At 30.2% G+C, this 24711-nt stretch overlaps 2 long non-coding RNA genes across 2 annotated transcripts; both read right to left on the minus strand.

Moving 5' to 3' along the window:
- Positions 1-2240: 2240 nt before the first annotated feature.
- On the minus strand, positions 2241-4033 carry LOC133319682 (uncharacterized). The gene is made up of 2 exons (XR_009753227.1): positions 2883-4033; positions 2241-2417 (listed from the first exon to the last, which is right to left on the minus strand). It is a non-coding gene; the product is annotated as an uncharacterized LOC133319682 (long non-coding RNA).
- A 6279-nt stretch (positions 4034-10312) lies between these two features.
- On the minus strand, positions 10313-23668 carry LOC133319693 (uncharacterized). The gene is made up of 4 exons (XR_009753235.1): positions 23550-23668; positions 23210-23474; positions 11412-11630; positions 10313-10546 (listed from the first exon to the last, which is right to left on the minus strand). It is a non-coding gene; the product is annotated as an uncharacterized LOC133319693 (long non-coding RNA).
- Between the last annotated feature and the right edge of the window lie 1043 nt (positions 23669-24711).

A 24711-nucleotide genomic window follows, 5' to 3' on the forward strand; every position in this document is an offset into this window, starting at 1 on the left:
CTACTTTAAAATTTGTTTCGTCACTTCTGTAAACCTCTGTTGTAGTATGTGGCACTAGCTCATTATTCTTTGTATAGTTGTCATGAATGAAAATTGCAAATTAAAGAATTTAATTGAGTTTATCAATATTGGCATATAAATATGTAATAAATACATAAAAATATGTTATTATTTTAAACTAATTTTGGGATATAGTTTTAGAAAATAAGCTATTATTAAGAAAACATAAAAACGCTGCCTTATACTGTTTTCATTTTCATAGACCTAATAACATCTTTTCACAAGAACATTGAAATAACCTCAAATTTAATACAAACAAGAACTTTACTCTCTCATAAAATATAGGTACCTTGTTTGTTACTTATTTGAAGCTGCATATATCCAATTTTATCCCTAGACCCATGTTCACATCCTTCAATAATAACTTTTCCACGACTTGTCAAGTAAATATTTTCTATTGAGCTTACGGTTGTGAAGAATTTTAAATTAGTAGTAGTAAATGCCCCACTAAAGAAACAAACAGTATTTTTGCAGTGCGGAAGTTCTAAATGTATGTAATTATGTAATTTAAAATAAACCCACACAAGTATATTGCTTACATTGATAAGTGGTTACTAATCTAGAATGAACTTAAGTTTTAAAATAGGTTTTGGTAGACAAGCAGATTGTAGTACGCATGCAAAGAATATAAATTTAAGATATTGGTTTAAACGACAATGTTGTATATATCGGATTTTATTATAAATTCATTGTTTTAAAGACAGGACGCCAGCCTCGCTGACGTCTCTAATGTCACTTGTTTCAGTAAGTTCCAGATATCTTAAAATGAAACTTCAATTCTTCTAAATGTTCTTGTATTTCTCGAAGGTTCTTCATAATCACATTCTTGATGATCCGCACTCGCTGAACTCTGCAGTCCCCTGTCGTGCGTCCAGACGTCATATTTAAACCAGAATTCAAACATAGTTCTATTCTCTTTGATTTCGTTTTACTTTTAACAATAGTAACGACGACCAATAAGGTGTTATAATAATTGGTGCCAGTTATTTTCATGTTGCATCCGTCGTTGAAGCTGCTTGCGCCGATACGGCCATTCTGGCAGGCGGTGCGTGCTCTGCACCTGCCTGGTGATGTGTTCTCTCTTGCTTAGCTTTCGTTATGTTCTCGTACCCGTTGCAGGTATCGTAGAGTAGATGGGCCAGGTTCAAGAATTGATGCTTCATCGTCCGAAGTCATGCCGATACGGTTATACTGATGCATGCTCTGCATTGTTTTCTGTGATAACAGAGAGATACTTATGTAGTCTAGGTACTTCCACAGTAAACCTAGATAACTTTATATTGTTATAGTTATGGTTAACAACTTTGTTGTGGTCGTATGGGTTACGTTGTTTATTACGACTCATCGTGAGACGAAATCATAATATCAGGTCCAATTATTTAATCTACTTATGGCTTTGGGGCATCACACGAACACTCATAACATGTCATAGGACGTCTCCACATTTTTTTTTTATTTGTTTGGCGTAAGACGTCTCCACCCATGGGCAATTTTTTTTTTTTTTTTTTTTCGTAAGACGTTTCCACCCGTCTACAATATTTTTTTTTTTTTTTTTTTCTTTCTTTATTTGTTTGGCGTAAGACGTCTCCACCCATGTACAATATTTTTTTTTTTTTCGTAAGACGTTTCCACCCGTCTACATTTTTTTTATTTTTTTTTTTTTTATTTTTTTTTTTTATTTATTATTATTATTTTTTTTTGTTATGGTTCGGATCCGCACGCCAAATGCATCTTTTATAGTAATATATCTCAAACTAAGTGTTAGACAATCACATTGCTAGCAATGATTAATGGTAATGCGTTTGAATGAAGCAATTTGAACAAAATGAAATACGCTCACCGGATAACTATTAGGTAGGCGAACAGTCCACCTTACTGCTTGCTTAGTAATTCTGTGTCGTCCCTCAGATGCTGTGAAGTCTCATCGTAGCTGGTCATGTGCCACATTTCGAAGTCATCCATTGTCTAAAATCACTTTACAAGATATTAATCATTCTCAATTATTTTCTGGATTTTGTATAGTTCACAAAATTTTAAATATAGGGATATCCGATTTCTGGGGTTATATTTTTATTATTACAATATCTCCCTTCTGGAATCTTTTAATCGAAGCTCGACCTCTCAAAAACCTAGCTTTGTATCTTCTCTCCGCCTCGACCATCCTGTTTTGAATGTGTTGGTGCATTACTTCGATTTAAACGGACTGATTGTTGAATTGTAATCTAAACTGTCAAAGCATAATTGACTTGTTCGTATGTGCAAAACATCGGCAAGGATACTAAATTTTCCACATGTATTCTTATCACGTAATAAATCTGCTCCGGTTAATATATCAGTAGTCGTTTCAAAACCTGGAACTATAGAAAATTATTTCTACATTAATAACTATTTAACTATTCATTGAAATAGTAAGGTCCGATCTCAATCCACGCAAATAGTTTACGATTTGTTTTCTACACCCAGAGATATCATTTGCAATTGATTCTTGTATAACGCACCACTGCGATCTTGCATTTTATTTAAGAGTACATTTACCAGTTGGTATTAAATTAAAATTCGGCGTGATCTCCTTATTCCCGTCGGAAACACGATTCAAACGCATGACCACGGTTAGCAGAAAAGGAACAGAAATTAGTTATATTCGCAATAGATGTATTTGATCAGGATTTTGGAGTCGAGTATGCTTTCGTTTGAATTACAGCATCGTTTTTGTAGAGGCACTGCCGTGTGTTAACCAGGCATGTTGCAAATATTACTATGAAGCAATGGTCTCAGTAGTTTGATATTAAAATCATGCAAGTTCTTATAGATCGAGTGTGTACCTTTATACTCAAGTCTTCCCAAGGCCTCCCTACGTCATCTCATGGTATTCTTAAGGATACAGCAAGGACCTGTGGTTAGCTCAAGAGTAACACGCGATTAGTTCAGAGGTACGCTTTCCACATCTGTGGTGTAGACTTGTCTTCTCACGGCTCCACAAGGCATCCCTACGGAATCTCATGGTTCTCTTATGGATACATCAAGGACCCGTGGTTAGCTCAAGGGTAACACGCGATTAGCTCAGAGGTCACGCTCTCCAGATCTGTGGTGTATAATTGTCTTGTCACGGTACCACAAGCCTTCCCTACAGAATCTCATGGTTCTCTTCAGAATACATCATGGACACGAGGTTAGCTCAAAGGATAATAACAAATGTTAGCTATGGTCTCACGTAATGCCTCTTGTGTAGATGTTGCAACTAACCAATCGTCTGCACACTTTCTAGCTCGCTCCTTTAAAAGACTTTAATTCTAATGTCGTAGTTACTGATTTGGTACGTATTTACAGCCGTAAAGATGCGTTTGAATCAATCCCGAACACACACACTATCACCGGGATCAAAAGATGATAAAATTAATATGATCTTGTTAGTAATTTTAATCGTATCCCTTGTTTTTTTTTAGTAGCAAACGTTCGGTCACGCTCTGCATTGTTGACATCATTTGCATGAAAGACTGAGGAGCGTTCTTCATTACGCAAGTTCTCCGGATGATTATTTTCTTGAGCTGGATCAGGATTTACAAATACACTAAGACCGGCAGTAACTGATCACAGGAGCGATCCCACTTCTGATATCGGATTTTATTATAAATTCATTGTTTTAAAGACAGGACGCCAGCCTCGCTGACGTCTCTAATGTCACTTGTTTCAGTAAGTTCCAGATATCTTAAAATGAAACTTCAATTCTTCTAAATGTTCTTGTATTTCTCGAAGGTTCTTCATAATCACATTCTTGATGATCCGCACTCGCTGAACTCTGCAGTCCCCTGTCGTGCGTCCAGACGTCATATTTAAACCAGAATTCAAACATAGTTCTATTCTCTTTGATTTCGTTTTACTTTTAACAATAGTAACGACGACCAATAAGGTGTTATAATAATTGGTGCCAGTTATTTTCATGTTGCATCCGTCGTTGAAGCTGCTTGCGCCGATATATATGAAAAGATAATCTCATAGATCAGTTAGTCCCAACAAAGTCATCAATCAAATATTAAGATGATTTAGTATCTAAGAATTTTCGAGAGCTTAGCTCTGCAGGCAATAATTCTTTCATTCAGAATATAGTAATAACTTTATCACATTTTGGCCAACATCGGATAAAAAATGGAACCATTACATAAAAATATCAAACCGTGTTACTAACAAATTAACGGTCAAATACAGAAGCATTAGTCGCTTTAGATTTAACATTATCTAATCTTCAAAATAGTCCGTTGTAAATAGCATTCTCATTCATTTAATGAGATCAGTATACAGAAAGATAGGTAAAAAAAATACATTCCTAGTGCAATTTCCCTAGTATTAAAAGAGCCTTGTAACTTGTGTATTATTATGACGATATTTTATACGAAGATTATCAAATTTTAGATTCTACATAATTGTGCATAATTAGTTCGTAATACAGTCTAATACCAATATGTAGATCAATTAGTATTACATTCTGAAGTATAGGAAGTATATAAAAGTAGAAGTTTAGCGACTATCGCTAGCTAATAAGTGTCTCATACTACTCATTTAACTTTAAAATTTCCTTAAGTCTTATTTAAAATAAGTGCACTTAGGTAATACTTCGGAGAACTTTGCTTGGGTATGTTGGACAATGATGTCCTCTGACTTGTTATTTAATACATCCTTTTAACAATGAAGCAACGATATAAATTATATGATGGCTAGCGCTATACAAATGGGACGTCTTTCTTAATTACACAATACACTTTATGAGCTTTTATACACTCATAGTACTAGTATAAAATGTGGTTTATATTCCCTACATGAATTTCTCGAGATCATATGGGAAGCAGCACATTAGTACTAGTAATGTATAGTTATTCAATACACATAAATATACTCGGTATATACATAAATATAACAAATCCATAAAAAAAATAAATAACAAGTCTTCTATTGAGTGTTAACGAACAACATATTAACTATTATTTAGATAAGCCGTATTTCTAATATGGCAAATTATTATGAAAGTGAAAAATAAAAATCGATCTCCAGTTTTCCACGAATATTAATAACAGATTATTCAGAAGACGTCCACACGAGGATCTTGAAGTATGACGATTAATTTTGGTTAAAAATAAAGTTTACCTTTATATGTTTACTTTTCGAAGACTTCCGAAGGAAATACTCTTGGACGGGTGAGTAAGTTACATAGTGAATTGTAGTAGTTTAGTCGACGGCTTTATTAATACCTTAATACATAAATATATATATATATATATAGCAATATATATTGCTAAGTAAATAAAGGAAATAACAGTATATAATTCTTAACAATTTAACATGATAAACAGAACATAAAAATTGTCTTATCGAGTTAGTACAATTTTATTTTCTCTTTTCAAGTAAGTATTCTTGATACAAGGCTCTCTTAGAAAAGCATTCTTTTCAATGAATCTATACTCACATTAAGTAGACGGAAACCAACCTTACATTTTTGTTTTGGACCTCACTCAACCAATTCAATAAATTATTTATTTTTTAACAGGGACCCCCTAAAGTTATTTCGGTCAAGAGGGGATGTAATTTTTTTAAGGATAAGTAATTTTTTTATAACCCTCGATAGGATAAGTGTCTTCTATATATAGCAGAGAAAATCATTGAAAATATTTACTTGCTATAGGTATAGTATCGAAAATATAAAAATTATAATAATAATTCTTTATTATTATAATTTTTATATTTTCTATCAATTCTATCGTAAAGGTAATTAAGTAAGAGTAAGTATTTCATCAATTTGTAGCATTAAGCTGAATTTGAGGATAAGCTCAGTTTAGAGTAATTTTTGGTCACTTCGGCCTTCCGACTGTGTCTAGCGTAACTCGTAAAAATATAGGACTGTAGAGTATTTTAAGATAAATAAAATCAATTCAGTAATGTTTACGGATATACCGAACTGAAATCAAAGGTTTACGAATTGATAATAACTGAGGACACTTTTTGCCTATAAACTTTAAGGACTAAGATAGCATATTGTTGATTTAGTGCACCTTCTTGACCGACTTCAAAATAGGAGAAAGTTCTTAATTCGTCTATAATTTTTATGTTTGTAAACTTACTCTACTTATATACCCACTCACCTTATATACTTCCTCTACTTACATACTTCCTTTACTTATATACTTACTGTAATCGCTGTAATGTAATGTCACTGTTTTCACTGGTCCTATTTCAATTGGGTCCAGTTCTGACAATGGCACCCATATTGCGAGTTTGAAATTAACATGAAGTATGAACGACAAATGATGGATTAACTTAAACGCTAACCGATTTGGATTTATTAATTGATAAGGGTCAACTCCACAGGTGGTCCCATGGTCATTACAATAAGACCTGCTTATGTAATCATTAGAAAATTTAGGAAAAAATGTATACGTAAAAGTAAACGTATGAAACCAACAGAGATTTCGTTATATTTTCGTAATATTTTTGTAATTTCGTATTCAAAGAAGGAGGAGGTTCTTGAGAATTGTATTTTTTAATATTGATGATTACTAGATTCACCTTTATATAAATATATACTACATTGGCATATATATTACTTTCACTCATATACTTATCTACTTATTTACTTACTAGCCTTATATACTTACTCGCTTATATACTTACTGGCTTACTTGCGTAAGTATATAAGAGAAAAAGTACATAATTAGAGTAAGTATAGAAGTAGTGTAAGTAAGTATATAAGGAACGTAAGTATATAAGGCGAGCAAGTATATAAGCAGCGTAAGTATATAAGCAGCGTAAGTATATAAGCCGAGTAAGTATATAAGCAGCGTAAGTATATAAGCAGAGTAAGTATATAAGCCGAGTAAGTATATAAGCAGCGTAAGTATATAAGCAGCGTAAGTATATAAGCAGCGTAAGTATATAAGTGGAGTAAGTATATAAGCCGAGTAAGTATATAAGCCGAGTAAGTATATAAGGCGAGTAAGTATATAAGGCGAGTAAGTATATAAGGCGAGTAAGTATATAAGGCGAGTAAGTATATAAGCCGAGTAAGTATATAAGGCGAGCAAGTATATAAGCAGCGTAAGTATATAAGCAGCGTAAGTATATAAGCAGCGTAATTATATAAGTGGAGTAAGTATATAAGGCGAGTAAGTATATAAGGCGAGTAAGTATATAAGGCGAGCAAGTATATAAGCAGCGTAAGTATATAAGCAGCGTAAGTATATAAGCAGCGTAAGTATATAAGCCGAGTAAGTATATAAGGCGAGCAAGTATATAAGCAGCGTAAGTATATAAGCAGCGTAAGTATATAAGCAGCGTAATTATATAAGTGGAGTAAGTATATAAGGCGAGTAAGTATATAAGGCGAGTAAGTATATAAGGCGAGCAAGTATATAAGCAGCGTAAGTATATAAGCCGAGTAAGTATATTTGAAGAGTAAGTATATAAGGAACGTAAGTATATAAGCAGCGTAAGTATATAAGTGCAGTAAGTATATAAGGAGAGTATGTATATAAGTAAGGGAAGTATGAAAGTAGAGGAAGTATGTAAGACGAATAAGCATATAGGGAGATTAAGTATATGAGGTGAGTAAGTACTCACTCACTCACTCACTATATAAGGCAAGTAAGGATATAAGTAGAGTAAGTATACAAGGAGTGTTGGTATATAACGAGAGTTAGTATATAAGAGAGTAAGTATAAGTATAGTAAGTAACGAGAATAACTTATATGAACTCTCACAAAAGAGTTTAACTTGTTCATAAAGTATATAAGTGCAAATACTAATCTAAATCTAGTATATATGAGAACTTTATACAAAGCTGTATCTTCAAATCAAATTAAAGACAATGGCAATTTACAAATGACTCTACAGAGCGTATCTGATGATTACCATTTTCTAGATCAAGCCTGCATTTGAAATGAATTTAGGAAGTAAGTGCAAGTAAAACAAAAAACCCTTCAATAATAAGCCACTCAGTCTAGCTACAGTTGCCTTTATAGGAATACGAATAACAAATTTATTTTTTTCTTAAGAAGCTAGGACAGTCTCTTACACAGAACATCTACTGTGATAGTGGTGGAAAAATAAACAAAAATTTACCGCTCCGTTTGTGTTTATGTAGTTTGAATACGAATTTTATGCAAATGCAACTCCCATAACAATTATATAGTGAAAGTAGCCATTAGCATACGGAAATCCTCTACACGGAACTCGGTGAAATGTCATTTCTAAACGTAACGTACAAGGATTTATTACATCCGTATTATTGACTGATTTTTTTATTATACGTAACAGTGAATAAGATACGTTGTTGAGAGCTTTCAAATTAAACTACTATTAATTAATTAAATTACTCTGTAAATACAAAGTTTTGTTTTATTTAACACACTTACAATTTATCGTTTAACAATACTATTAACATTTCTATTTACCTTAAAATACAAAGAAACGACATTTAATGTTAAGTAATATCTCTTTACACGTTTCAATAATAATATAATTCACAGAATAATATGAATATCAACCGCCGTTCAAGCACCCTCCACACCAGTGCGCCCGCTGTCAGCTTCCACAGACAACATACACAGACGCCAAGCGCGGCAAATTTAAATTAACGAAAGTCCTTGTCAATGCCATTTCATTACATCCATAATTAAAAATAGCTACAATAAAAAATGAAAAATACAAGATATCACATTTAAACCACATTAAGTTTCCAATTTCAAGATTATCGAGAACTAGTGGGTTTTCTATGCAATCTCTTTTATTTCTACTTACCATAAAAGTTACCTGTTAATAATATGCAACGGTTCAAATATATAGAAATGCGTTCGAATCGAAAAAAAAATTAAATATATTTTATAGCAATAACGACAATAACCAACATTGCTTTATATTTTTAATAACCAAGAAATAAGTAAAAGTAAAAAAACACTTAAAACATGTTTATTGCACTTGTTTAAATCATTCCCTTGTAAGAGAATATCTAATCAAACAGCCCTTGGGAGCTTGTCTCATTATCTTAACTATTTCACATCCCTATGTAACATGTGTGATGATGAATCATACTCGTTTATTATGTTGTAAAAGGATGCCAATAGTAACTGCAATATTATCACTGAAACATTATTATAGGAATAAAATATTTATGGACAATTATTAACTATTGACTATTAATTTATATTGCTGTTGGTAAATTCTTCTCTATGTTCGTTAATATAAGTGTAAAACAGTTATCCAACTGTAACATGTTTTTGTCTTACGATACTAAACATATTGTCGTTACAAGATGCTACTGTACTGTAGTAAGTTACCTTATGACTGAAGAAGATTTAAGAATTAATTGGAATTGATGATACTAATATTTTGTTGACAGAATAGGAGAAATTTATTTTTAATAACAAATCTGATAAAATGATATTATATGACTAGCAAATCTGTCTTGAATTTAACTTGTATTTGCAATGTCTAATTACACTTATGGGCAAAGAAACAGATTTGAAAATCTCAACTGACACCATCAAAAATATCAAAATAATTAATTGGGATTTAAAAATTGTAACACGTAGGAAAGAATTATATTTTTTAATAATAATTATATGAGTTATGCGAAATAATTTCGGTATGAAGATACAAACAATATTTACGGATGATATTTTAATTACTATAGACTACATTATAGATGCGTATAATATTTTGCTAATTTAGGTAGTTATTATATAATTAAACTTGTAGTTCGATTTTGCCGTGAGCTATTATTATTGTAAATTCCAATTAAAGTTAATAAAATGAACATTGGCTTTATTAAGATCATCCGTTAATATTAAGTTTTAACTGTCTACACACGTTTAATATCATTCAACAATGTATCGCTTAAATCCGCATGTAAGTATTTATTGTACTGTCATGTCAAGACAGATGTGACTTTATAAAAAAAATCACGAAATTAACCTAAATTCCTTCCAAACTTGTCATTCAAAAGAACCTAAAAAACTGAGTGAAGACAACTCATTGTTAGTTCAAATCCTGCTTCGTGTCGATAATTGTTTTTGATAAACAAACTTAAATGTGTTACGTACGCTCTACTATTGTAAAATAAATGAACATCGAAGGGGAAATCGTTGTATAGATAAAATATCATATAACGAGTGACGCTGCTGACTCCGCGGAACGAACACCAAGCCGTGTGAACCAGAAGACTCCTGATACCACACAAGCTATGGAATGGTATTGCTATCCTAACATCGGGGCAATATTATAGTCTTAGGTATAGGTTATAAGTTTTAATATGTAATTCTTATTATAATATACATATAAGTAAGTTTCGTAGTTTTCCTGGAACCTCCGGTTGCCGCCTTATATAATTATTAACTAAACAAGCATTTAGAATTCAACAATTACTTTATTTTTAATAATTTATATATAAAGCCCATTTATCAATGAACATAGTACAATATAAGACATTCCCTTTCGTGGCATCCATCTGTAAGAACAAAAGGTATTGATTATCCTGTGAGGTTTCAAAGCTCTGACAATGAGATTATTTATTTATTCCGTAACTACTGATAACTTTAAATTTAATCGATTTATTTAAATTTAATCAAATAAATCATGCTCTGTCTAATATTTCTTTCTGAATTTATTTATCATATCAATGCCTGTGCGTTCTCTAAATAGCAATTGTATTTAAACAAACCAAAGATTTTCTGTTTTACCAATAAAATGTAAATTTTAATTAAAATAAATAATGAGCATATATATTTTTTCTTATTCAATTTATTATTATTTCACTGCGAAAGGACAAAATAAAATAAAAAGACATTTTATTAATTGTCAATAATGTTCAGGCTGTTCTTTGGATTAGATTTAGATATATACATAATTAGATTTATATACATATATAATTCTGTAGACAGCTTCTGAGATTAATCAATATAATAAATTCATGTTTTATTAATTACGTAAATTTCTACTCTGTCTAATTAAATTTAAGGCTCTTTTTCTTTTCAAACCATGAGGTTCAATTCATGAACATATAAAATCATGAATATATAAAATGTGAATTGTTGTTTGTAACTCAATTGTAAACACGGCTAGTTTGGCGATTTAAATGATATTTTATGTTTAGATTGGTACAAAATACTGTTTATATTCGCTACAAAAGTTTCTCGTGATCCTCGTGAAAAGTCCCGGTTTAGAAACAAGTAATGTATAGTTATTTACTGCACATAAAAATACTCGGTTTATGATACAATTTTCCAAAGCTCGATATAGTTTAACTATGTTATAGTTAACCAACCAACACTATCTCGTAATAGTTAAATGTTACAGCCATGTTTAATACTAACCGTTATCATTGTACACCAGGCAACAATAATTACAACAGTTTAATATCCGTCGCACTCACTGTCCAACTTTGTTCTCATTAGAATTCAGTTGCTTTAAAACAGGCCATCCAGTTTGTTTTTCCTTGATCGTAATTATATTCAAACTCCTCTCCCTGCAACGCGATGGACCCGGCACCCGCACGGTGAATCCATGGGATGCTGAGAGGTTTCGTCTCTGGACTGGTGGAAAGGATATTCATATGTAATTCGGTATATTTTTATGATGTTTTACTGTCTATCTATAAATAAAGGATAGCCTTTCTTATTAAAGTCTATATAATTATTACGTAAGCATAGTCGAGAAATAACCTTATAGTACATCAATGGTGTTAAGTACCAAATGCTGACGCTGAACCATCGGTGGGAATGGGAAAAGTATTTTAACATATGTTCAGTCTGGAGTCAACCGCTGACTTACAGACACCTATTTAGTTAGGACGTAGTTAGTTATAAGTCTTAATTGTGAATTGAATATAGTTTTATAAGTCAAACTGATTTTTATGGCGTCCTCCGGTGCCACCAAACATAATTTAGCCTTTAATATTTAAAAACACGTATATATGGGATCTAATAAAAAAATATTTTTTTCCCATTTCTGAGGCGCAAAACATTACACATTATTTATCGATACCTAACTTTGAATGTTGTTTACATTATAGTCCCGAAGTGTTTGTTTAAACGCGGTATTTATTTTTTGTATTATGATCTTTACGTAAAAAATGTGTACCAATGCTTTTTTATCACTAGAACAAAACAACTTACAAACAAAATATTAAGTAGGTATGTTGAGTTTCAGTCAACAACTTCGTTACGACTCTTGAGATAAGCAGTTTACTGTTATAGACAAATAATTCTTATCTTGGCCATAACAAAAGATTTTATTCATATCTACAGACAAAAATTATAAAGTTGTCATATTATTATGAGAATATTAGATTACGATAAAACATTAATATTCAACGAACATCAGTACTCCATTTGATATTGAAATTGTACAAAAACAAAAAATAATGAATAGATGAAGGTTCACTATTTATTAAGACACTTGTGTTACTTCCGAACGTTATATCCGCAGAGTGAGCATTTCTCGCCGTAAAGGGCACTGTTACAGACAATAGATAAATTAAAACCCATTAACAATAGATTTCTGATTTGGGAAAAAAGTTAAAAGAATTTGACAATAGTATTTGATCTCTTTTCGAATCATGTTTCAAATAAAAGATTTTAAAGCGGTCTTCTTTTTACTGTATCGATTTTACTTAAATATTTTGAATATTAATTGGATTGAAATTGAATACCCATTGAAAACTTAATTCATCCAAGATACTTACGAATTCCATCTTCGTTACCCTGTTTTAAACTTATTTCAAATTAAAGCATTCTCCAATTTTCAAATACATAAAGTAACATAATCCGCTGAAGCCTCCCCGCTATCCGGCTAATCAGTAAACAGATTGTCTCAGCTACATTTAACAAAGTAAATATTGTCTTTTGCCGCAAGTCTAATTTAAATAATTAATTTGCTATTAAAAAATAGACATTATGAATATCATATATATTCTTTGTGAACGCTGCCGTGATTTTGCAACAGTTTTGTATTTTCTACATTATATTAAGGCGAAGTCCAAAACAAACATTGGGAGTTCGCTTTCCGTCTACGTGGGTGTGCGTAGATTCAATGAAAATTTATGCTTTTCGAAAAAATCTTTATTTTAAGAATACTTGAAAAGAGAAAATGAAATTGTACTCACTCATTGACACAATATTCTCTTTATTTTCGCTTATTATATAAAATTTTTTAATAGTTTTTAATATCAAAACCATTATTTACAAAATAAATATATAAGTTATATATTAAAACTTTATAACAATTGTGTAATGAAGGCCAACATCGAATTAGTCTTACACCAATCTGTAGCATTAATCTGATTTGAAGATAAGCTAGGTTTAGAGTAGTTTTTGGTATCACTTCGTCCTTCCGTTTGAATCTATTTAAACTTATAAAAATATAAGACAGTAGATTATTTTAAGAAATAACTCATAAATAAAATAATTCAGCAATGTTGATGGAAGTACCGAATTCAAAACAAAGGTTTACGAATGGATAATAACGGAAGAAACTTCTTTCCCTATTAACTCAAAGATTTAAGATTAGGAAACAATTATTAAGAGCAACTTTTCCAATTAATTCTATACATATGTATATATTTATGTGTGTGTGTGTGTGTGTGTTCAATAAAATTGACAGTTTTATTCTTATACAATGGAATAAATTTAGTTTTATCAAATTTGTATAAAACGTTAACTAAAAATAAACGTAACAACAGAGTAGTTTTTTAAAGCAGACAGACTTAAAAGGTATTTGTTAATCTTTTATTTTGTTTCTTTGTAAGGTTGTCATAACTGTTCTTACTTCAAGTGCTTTTTAAAACTTAATTTTTATGAGTTGAATTCACTTGTTTACGCTTATTGTGATCATCACTGCCATCCATCCAAGTATTCAAAGAGTAATCTTAGTAATCAATATCAATCAGTCTAGTACACTAAATATATTAGAGCACAACCTGTTTTTGTTGAACAAATGAGGTTTTCTATTTTAAATCTCCAGTTAAAAGTAATCTTTATTTTCTCGTTAGATTCCTGACAGTGAATAGTGGAGAGTTCGCGACAAGTGAGGAATTTATTGTTTTAAGAGACTTCACTGATAAGTTTCTACTAGACATATATGGCACAACAAACTTGAGTGGAAAAAATATGTAAACTTTATTATTTGCACAATAACACTTCCGAGTGATTCATCTTCAACTTTTATCTTGTCAGCTGAGATAAGATTAAAAATTATATAATGAATTTTATAAATTATTCTTAGCAGTATTAGTCTGTAAAAATTTTAAATAATGGTTCTAATAGTAATGAAAATATAGATTGCTGAAAATAATAAAATACCTCGTAAACATCGTAAGCCATTCTACCTAACTACAGCATTGGAACACTTGATATCAATATTTTTTATCAAATTAAATTATTTGTTTAAATGAAACTAGTATTTTTCGGATAAACTACGCGTGATTTATTTTTGTAAAAAACTACATACTCCCGACGTGTCGGTTACTTTTCAGCAACCGTGATCACGGGCAGACGAGTGTCTGCCCGACGTAGTTTATCCGAAAAATACTAGTTTCATTTAAATGGATAAAACTCGCGAAAATCTTAGATCTCGTTAAATTATTTGGCTGCGGCACACGTTACTTTTGTTTTACCATGAGTAAATTCTTATCAAAATTTAATCAATACGAATAAATTCTATCCTTCTGACGATTATCCAGTATTTGGTAGGAAGTTAACCTTGTTTAAAAGTTAGAGAATACGCAGATGTTTGATAATAATTATGTGCTAAATAAAGTACAGGTAATTTCTCTAAATATATTACGCATAAACGATTTTGACTTTTACATAATTGTATCAAATCTTGTTTACTGCTTTTGTAAATGAAGTAACTGGGTAAGAGTCTACAAAGTCGTAACACATCGTACAACAATACACCGTATTATAATAAAGGCGACGAAAACGAAGATAAAGACTCCCTCGTTGCTTTCTATCGAGTTATTCACATGTAAATGAAAGTCAATAAAGCTTGGCGAGATCATGGAATCGAATTAAATAGTATCGTATTATGTTCTCAAGTACGACGGTCGTGGATTAAAATAATATTTCGAAACGTACACTTACAGATTCATTGTGTCTGGTGAAAATTAAAAACATTTAATCCGTGTACAAACAAATTTAATCTAATTTATTCAATAATATAGATTAAATATTCAAATAATGATATGATAGCAGCTTCTGTTGTAAGTCCCGCTGTAATTTAAATCACATTAAGTAAATGGTTCGTAACGCCATAGATCCAAAGATCACTTACCCGAATTCTCCATCCGTACACATTGAACATACTACGTAATTGATTGAACAAATTACATCATACATGGATATTAAAGACCGCCTCTATTGCTTGTAACATCAATATCATACATCATTTTGATAATATTTATTTGCTGGTTAAATATCACAGTAGTAATGTTATGTTAAATTTTAAACTCTGAGCTTCAAAATCCGCTTACGAAAATATTACGCGTATACAGTGTTTGAAAGCAACGCGAGTTAAAATAAATACGAATACCCGCGACAAAACGTGGAATAAACTTTATGATGTTCTTTGAATGTTTATAACTCAAGGCGCAGTGGTTAAATTATCTTATAAGAAAACATATCCGAAACAATCAAAGCATTTTTTGTGCAATCTTGAAATATTCTTCAATAAATTCAAACAATTTCTGTCACCTCTTTGTTTCGTGTAAACTAATCCAATATGTGATTTGTTTGTGTGAAATCGATGAAATAAATAAAATCAATTAATTAATTATCAAACAAAGAAGATATCGCGCTAGTAACGAGTTACATACTAACACCCAGACAAAAAAATACTTTCCATTACATTTTTTGGTTAGTTTAATCGAAGTAAAGGATAGACGAACAATTATGTCTGCATTCTCTATATATCACGACTAGCAATAATAAAATTTAATGACGTATGAAGCTACGTGTAAAATCATATTATTTTTGTTTCTGATTATGTTGCGATTTAAAAGAAGGATAGTATTTTACAAGGTTTTATTATTATTATTCTCCCAATTTGCCTAAGCATTAAACATTAAAATTATATATGTATGTAGCAGGGTCGAGGCTTTAAAGTCTCGTCTCGATAATGATGGCAGTAACAGGTAATTTAGATAACAATGATGTAGGAAGGACTGAAATAGACATTTTTAATTTACAGACTAAAATTAATAAATATTTATATAAAAAACTAAATTTATATAAAAAATTAATAAATATTTATATAAAAAACTAAATTTATATAAAAAATTAATAAATATTTATATAAATATTTATATAAATATTTATATATCAACAATCTTAGCTGAAAATAATGTTAACAAATTTAAAACAGTTATTGATGAAATTAATTAAATCGATTAACGTGATCTTCATTAGCTTAATATTACTAAGAGTAATAATGTTATTGATAATGAATTACATTTTCTAAATATATACGTAAAGATAAATAGATTTTAGCTTGCAGTTAATTACAGACGGACGGACTAATTAAACGCAATATAGTCCGGTCAATTTAGACATCCAAGGTTACAAAAATTCGCACTTGGCTAAATATTGGTAGGATTGTTCAATACACTATTATAAAGGAAATGTGAAAAGTCCTGCAATGTGTAAAATGCTTCCTAGTTGGTGTTAATGAATTATTAAATTTAAAACAAAATGATGATTCTTATTTCCAAGTCCCACAGAAAGTCCTTACTTGATTAGTAACATAATCATTGTTAAGTTTTTGTTAAAATTGACAATTTAAATAAATATTTATTTTTTAAAAAACGTCATCATCATATGAACGTAATTCAGACCAAATCATTTATTTATCTTAAATGTTAATATTAATTTTTGGTTACGAAAATCAACAAGTTGGTAATATATACTATAAATTTTTGCTTACAATGTAAAAAAAATGGCTAACGGTTACTAGAATCAGATTTAGTGACAATTTTAAATAAAACTATTATTACTAACCAAGAGTCTTGGTAATTTTATTAGACTGTACAAATCTCGGATGTATGGCTTAAAAAAAACAAATCTGTATGTTAACTGACAATAAAAAAAAATTGAGAATCCGTATCCTGTTTGCTGTAATGGTCTCCAAAAACGTTACGTTTGGGGAAAGTCGAAGTTTCTTATTATTTAAACGTGGAATTTTTGATGTCCAGTAAAACAATATTGATTGTAGCACGCAATGGAATCATTAGCGACGATAATTTTCATTTATTGTTAAATTAAATATTTTATTATTCATATATGAATAAAAAAAAAAAGTGTCCACTTCGTTGGCCATTTATTCTCATTCCGACATTACACGTGACTTTAGTAAATGAAGGAATAATGATCATTAGAATCATAGAAGGGTTAATAAAGTAAATTTTATCTATTAATAATTAGAAATATAGATTTCCTATTAATTATTTCTTTACTTAAACACAAAAGATTCTGAAATTGTTAGTTATTATCATTTTGTTGAGTTATTGATACATTTCGATAAATATTCTCATAAAATAAAAAGGTAAACAAATGTAATAAGAATCTAAGTTTGTTTGAAATGAAATAAATGGCTAAATTGCCTAATGACAGAGTAATATTAAATATTTTTACAAGTCTCCTCTAAGAAGTTCATCTACACTTTATCTGCATAAAAAAATGTCTGTCCTAAAAATGTTTACTACGAACTTTTTTTACTCCAGCAAGTAAAGTTAATGAAAAGAAACCTTTAAATTCAAATGTTCCTAGTTATATGTTTACTTTAACATAAGTGTCAATTATTTTGGGTAAGTTAGGTGGCGTGTGTATACAATGAAAAGACAAAAATCAGGCCCTTACACATAACTCTTATTAGAAACTAAAAGATATTTTTTGTTGGTAATGTTCCATACAAAACAATAGAATTTGACAATCTATGGCTCCAATAAGTTATACCGATAAAATTCTTTATATTTTTTAATAGTAAAATTTCAAAAGACATCCTTGTAATGAGTGTAACGAGCGGTGTTATTACTGCAAGCGATCTTTTTAAAGAAACTTTTTCATATAAGATAAAATTATTGGAATAGAATTTTGAGCGCAAATTGTCTAAGTTAAGTAAGTTTCCGAAGTTTATACGTTAAATAAGACTTTTCAAGAAATAAAGAACCTAAAAACTTTAATGGCCGCTATGACACTATCACACTCTGGAGATAGTAGCCAAACTTTTACTTCAGAAACTTAGTTAACTTCAGAATATAAAACCACTTGACTACGCTGTAAGGTAGTAAATTTGTGTCTTCTACATTTTTTTAACTTGGGTGTTTCTAGTCACTGCCAATATATTTCCATGATCATGCACAAGAAACAACACCCCCTCCTAAAATTATATGATATCTCCGTACCGTAGCACTATTTTTTGGACGTGCAGTACATTGTGTAACATTTTCGCATATCCTAGTTTGCATAACAGACGGCACCAAAGCCTTTCTCTTCGACCATCATTAGAATCTCAGTCTAATGAAGGTAGCGGTAGGTGGTTTAACGAATCGCTAATTTCAAAGTCAGATTTCTTTGGTACAGAGACAGGAAAGAGTGCACTGCGTTTCGAAGTTTTTGGATCTTCATGGTGAAAACTCAAAGACTTTAATCGAGCAGGCAGTGACTGGTGATGAAATTATGACCGTGTATTATGATCCACAAAGCTAGGCGAGTCAATGGAATGGCATTATAAGGGTGAAAAACGTCCTGAAAAGGCACAGGTGGTAAATCGACTAAAAAACGAATGTGCACAATCACTTGGGGTATTTAAGACATTATGATGATGGATTTAAAAAACAAACGTAATACAGTCGTGAACGATATATATTATGTTTCATGAACATATAAATAACGTGGAAAGATAAAGGAAAAAGAAGAGGCAAGCTGTCTAAAGGTGTTCTGTTGCTCCATGACAACACCCCTGTCCATACCCCTGGTGTTTCGAAGTATGCAGTTCATGAAGATGAAGAGTTGCAGGAGGCCGTCTTTGTACATTTTGAGAATAGACATTGCAATTATTTTTTATAAAAGTTTACAGCTGTTGATTCACAGATGTCAGAAGTGTGTTAGTATTCATGGCGACATTTCCTTCATTAATTCATTGTCAGCCATTATGGGACCGCGTACGCACAACTTCAAACAGGTAACAAATAAAGTATATTTTATGAAAAAACAAAGTTCTTATTTGTCTTAAATTTGAAGTTTGGATAGGCTTTTGTGACAACGGTGTTTATTCGTTTTATGTTACAAAAATGTTTGAAAACTGTTTTTGAAATAGTAGGTCATAGTTTGCAATTTAAAATTATAAACAAATCAATATAATTATTTAATCATTACGCTTTATACATGCCCAATTTTGCAAAGAATAATTCGTGAACGTTCGCTGAAACGAGAAGACAGGTGAAGAATAAAATCATAAAATGAGAACTATCCATTACAAGAATAAAACACAGATAGTAGATATCATGTGTGGTGAAATTTTTATCAAGTCTAAAATTTGACTAATGGTAATCTCATGAACCACAAACGAAAACTGAAAAAACTACTGCTACGAGTTCGAAGAAACAAAAAATATATTTTTCATATTTACTGAATTTAACATGATCTAAATGGTGCAGTGTTAATAACAAAGTCGCGTGGTATGACCGTTCGTGTTTCTAAAGTTAGAATATGAATGTTAATAATACAGATATTATGAAAATACACCTCCCACGACAATTACTCGTACTTATTAGGAGTGGCTATTTGAATTTGAAAACACTGAAAACAATTTAATTAAGTTGTAATTCATTAATATCTACCTTGACAAGAAGTAAGTTTGTTTTAATATAGATGCACAAAGGCGGATTTTAACGATGTCTGTCTGTGCGCGTTTGTCTGTGTCGTGGTAGCTCTTAAACCAATCGACCAATTTCGTTACGGTTTTTTAATTTGAAAGCCAGTTTCCTAGCAACAATTTTAGTTATATTTGGTTAATGTCGGACAAAGGCGTAGGAGCATCATCTCTTTTCCAAAATGATGTGCGGTATTTTTACTTAAATTAATCAATTAATTACTTCATTCGCACCAGTTTAATATTTAACAGACACTAGACGCAAATTGCCTTTTATTTAAAAAAATGTTAATATATATACTTCAATTTTTCTAGAAGTTATAACAGTAAGTAACTAAGATTTTAAATTTACAAATATGTTTTAAACGAAAAATATAATTTCCATAATATTAAATTTTATTTCATAAATGACGAGTGCTGATGTAAGTATTATAATTTTTTAATTCAGTAAACAAATAAATATCAGTAAAAACACTTATGTTTATTGCACTTGTTTAAATTATTCATTTGAAAGGGAACATCTAACCAAACAGCCTGTCGGAGTTTATCTCATTATCTTAATCTTCACATCCCCATATAACATCTCTCATATATTATGACACACCTATTTATGTTGTAAAGGAATGCCAATAATCACTTCAATATTATCACTCAAACATTATTATACAAAAAATATATATTTATGTACAATTATTTACTTTACAAGTATTATTTTAAGAGAGCACAATACAAAATAATTTGTGTTTTTGCTATTATAAACTCACTACGAAATTTGTCAGTGTGTTAATCATATATGTATGTCTATCATTAGTATGTCATATGTTTCTGTAACTTAAATATTCATAATAATATTAAGAAACTGAAAAAAGGAGATTACTGGAAATATTTAATACGTAGCGATATTTTCTTTTTAGGTATATTTAGAATGCCTAGAATAAATCTAGGTCAGACAGCTTACAGTCTACTGCAGTGTTCATTCAGACATTAAACTAAGAATTTACCAAGTTTGGCGTTTATTAAAATAAGATTTTGTGATAAAATATTACTTAGAATTTTTTTCATATAACTAGTATTTGTTTGCTGTTCAGAATAAGAATAATCATATATTAATATGCTGTATATGCTTAAAAATTTGTAGAAGTATTACAAGATATTATTTTTGAGTGACAATATTTAATATTGCCTATTAGGTTATAATTAATTCTCGGAGTCGCGAAACTCTGTTCAAAGAATTCTCCTTTAACGTGACAAATTAACTCAGAAAAGATTATTATAAACAGCATGATTTCAATTAGGAATTAAATAAATTAATCATTATTATACTCAATAGAAATCAAATAGAGGTTCTCATTTGTGAAATGAATGAAAGCACAATGCTTAAATCCCTTTTGTTCTTAAAGATAAAAGCCATGGAAGATAAAAGTCTTAAAATGCCTCCAGGTTGACGGAAAAACCTGTCTGCCTTTGAAATGTTTTTAATAATTTCCTTATATAGATCGTAAATGACTATGATTACGTTTGAACATTTAATGTAGCTGTAACAACTAACTTCAGCTTGATAAAAATATAAATCCTTTATATTATTCTAAAGTGCAAGTTGCTACTTAATTGCATTACTAAATTAATGGTAAGAAAACCTTATAAGAAAATAAAAGTATATAAATTGCGATTTCACTTACACTGTTTAGAAGCTGGACATACTTAAAATACAATAGAAGCAGATTATTATTAGCAATCCTTCGATTTTTCTCTAAATATATTTAACACAAAATGCAAACGGCATTTTTTAACGATATTATAAAAAAGATTTTTACTTAAATAATAAATTATATGAAATACAACTGACAGGTTACAAAGTAAAGAAAATGGCGGTAAAAAAATATGTTGTACAAGTAATGATACAATGAATCGAGGTTAGTACACAGGATGAAAAAGATAAATTTTGTTGTTCACGAAGGCATCCGAGAAGTTTCGATTTGTTGGGGAGCTCATTTCTTAGAATGGGTTTTGCAAAGTTTTATGTCTATATCGTGGATACTGTAAGACTGCAAACGATAATGTTGAAGGCAAATAACATTTCTAACTTGGAGACATAATATAGTTATGCATTAATTAAATCTTAACTGATTGTTAATCAAAAGAAATTGTTAGCGTTAAGTAGCGTCAGAACCTTTGCTGCTATAAAAATAAAATGGTAGTTTTGAGAATAAGTTGTGTGCAAATTTCTAACCAGGTACTGATATACGAAATCTTTGTACATATATTTACTTTTTATAAAAAAAAAACCACCCAAATTCAATAAATAGTGCAATTGAATAGAAGTTAATTTTATTGAAAAATTATTTACTATTTACAGTGTCCTTACAGCTTTATTTTTTCTAAATTTTTTCTAAACCCAATACTCCAGTCTAGTAACACTTCGTCGTGACGCATTCGAAGTTTACTCCAATTTAAAGTTTCTCTTTTTGTTAAGGCTTCGTATCTTAATTTGTAGAACAGAATCCTTGTATTATGATCACTTCTTCGTAAAGACGAAATTAGATAAAGAACTATTTTCGTCTTCATAAAAGATATCGTTTCATAATTACAAACTTTTTAGTAAAGTCAACTTCAAGCTAAGAATTTAAAGCGGTTCCTTCTTCTCAGGTTTCTTTCGTCTGCTTTCTCGACCGCTTATATATTTTTCTATACGGTATTCTCTGTTTGGAAATCAAACTTGGGTTTGGCACTTTTTTCGTAAAATATACTCAATCAATCAACTTATATATTCTAATATATAGAACCACTCCTAAATATTTTTCTTTAAATTTGTATTAGTGATGAAAGTTCGTTTTAGTAAACTTAAAAGGCCATTTGTAAACGAGACACATTAATTTCATGCTCCAAGTTAACAAGCGCAGTTATCTCATAGTTTATTATTTTTATATGTTATTTTATAAACATTCATTATATTATAACTTAAAAAAATAATTTTAACACATACAAGAAAATATGCAAGAATTAGTTGTTTTAAATTAAATTTATATTATTTTTTTAATAATATGTCTGAATAGTCCAAAGATGGCCTTCAAATTTTATCATGTAGAAAGTTCTAGTAGCTATTAAAGATTTTTAACACGCCATAGCGTGTTCTTTATTCGGGATCGTGTCACGATCCTTTTTTTATTCAATTTAAAAGTTTCATATCACCAATAAAACAAAGTATGCATATAATATAGAACATACTTATGTATATAGAAAATAATACCTGTTTTTAATTTCTACATATACGTCGGAGGTATAATCCCCTCGTGTGACGTCACCAATGCCTTTATTCTTGATTATCGTCAGTCTCAAGGTATTGAAGGTAGAGGAATATGCCAAGGCTTGAACAAGAAGGTTTTTAGTTTTTACTCTCAGCTCTATTTATACCAATCGATACTCATTGTTATGACTGCACTTGCACAGGTGGCTACGCTGGTGGTTATGCAGAGTACGTCTCATAATTTTAACTACCCTTCATAATTGATAACCTAAAAAAAAGGTCTTTGCTCCCATATATATTATTCTTCATATTGTAAGTACATCATACATATAAACATACTCACACATAACTATATAAAAAAATATGTGTTTATTTTCTGTTGTCTCCAAACAACTAAGCCGAATATTGACAATTTACTCTCGGCACAAAAATAACGCGAGGGTAAGTTAATTTCAACCAAAGATCAACGTGTCAGTCAAGTAAAACAAAAGCCGCTGTTGAAATCTGGATTTAACGATAGGTTTTTTAGTAATTTTTAGTATATTATTTTTCAATTTAAAACGGAACAGATTTTTTCAAAATAATTAGCTTATTTTAATTATCAAATACTACTGTAATGCTGATTTACAAATGCCACTTCAATATTTCTAGCTGATACTTCTTTAATATCAGTAAATTTCCGAACCAGTAACAGATGCAACTTATTTTTAATTTTTTTCAGACTAACATTTTGTAAAAATCAAAAAAAATTGACGTTGACTTTGTCTTATCTTCTCAAATAACGTCGTAAACAAACCATCATACCAACTTTAAGTTATTTATGAAACTGAAAGTCATACATTGTTAACAACAGCACTAAAACCGTCAATTATTATTTGATTAATTGATAGGACGTGACGAAGCAAAGATTATGTTATGATGCTAGCAGTGTGTAATGTTTGTTATTCGATTTGAGACTTTATACTACCGTGATACGTCATGAATTATAAAATTACTAACGTGTCGTGAATATTGCGACACATGTCAAGAAAGATTAAGAGAGGATTACTTTGAGCCAATGTGATTAAGGCTTTCTGTCTTATTCAGGATCTTACGCAAAATTTAATTACAGAATATCTTGTCTGTTTCATTAATAAAGTCAAATCAGTGGTTGCCATGTTATAAATTATGTTGTTAGATAGAAATTGAAATTGTTTTATGTTAAGGTTTTATATAATGTATTTTCCAATTTCGAAATTATGCAGGAATTGTCAATTCAAAGCCAGCGTCCCGTGAAACAATACCCTTATCAATCGAAAACTCTTTACAGATGACACTTTGAGTTTGTTAAAATGTCTATTTATAGTCGAGTTTCACTTTTATAACAAAATATTTTTAACAAACTTCAAAAAAGGATACATTCTCAATAAGAGAAATTACTTTATCTTCGTTTTTTTTTTATAATGACTTAACATTTTTTATACTCGATAGAGATTGTGGCTAAACAATATTTTTTCAAAACAACT

Source organism: Danaus plexippus, chromosome 26 (assembly GCF_018135715.1).
Source record: "Danaus plexippus chromosome 26, MEX_DaPlex, whole genome shotgun sequence".
NCBI lineage: Eukaryota > Metazoa > Arthropoda > Insecta > Lepidoptera > Nymphalidae > Danaus > Danaus plexippus.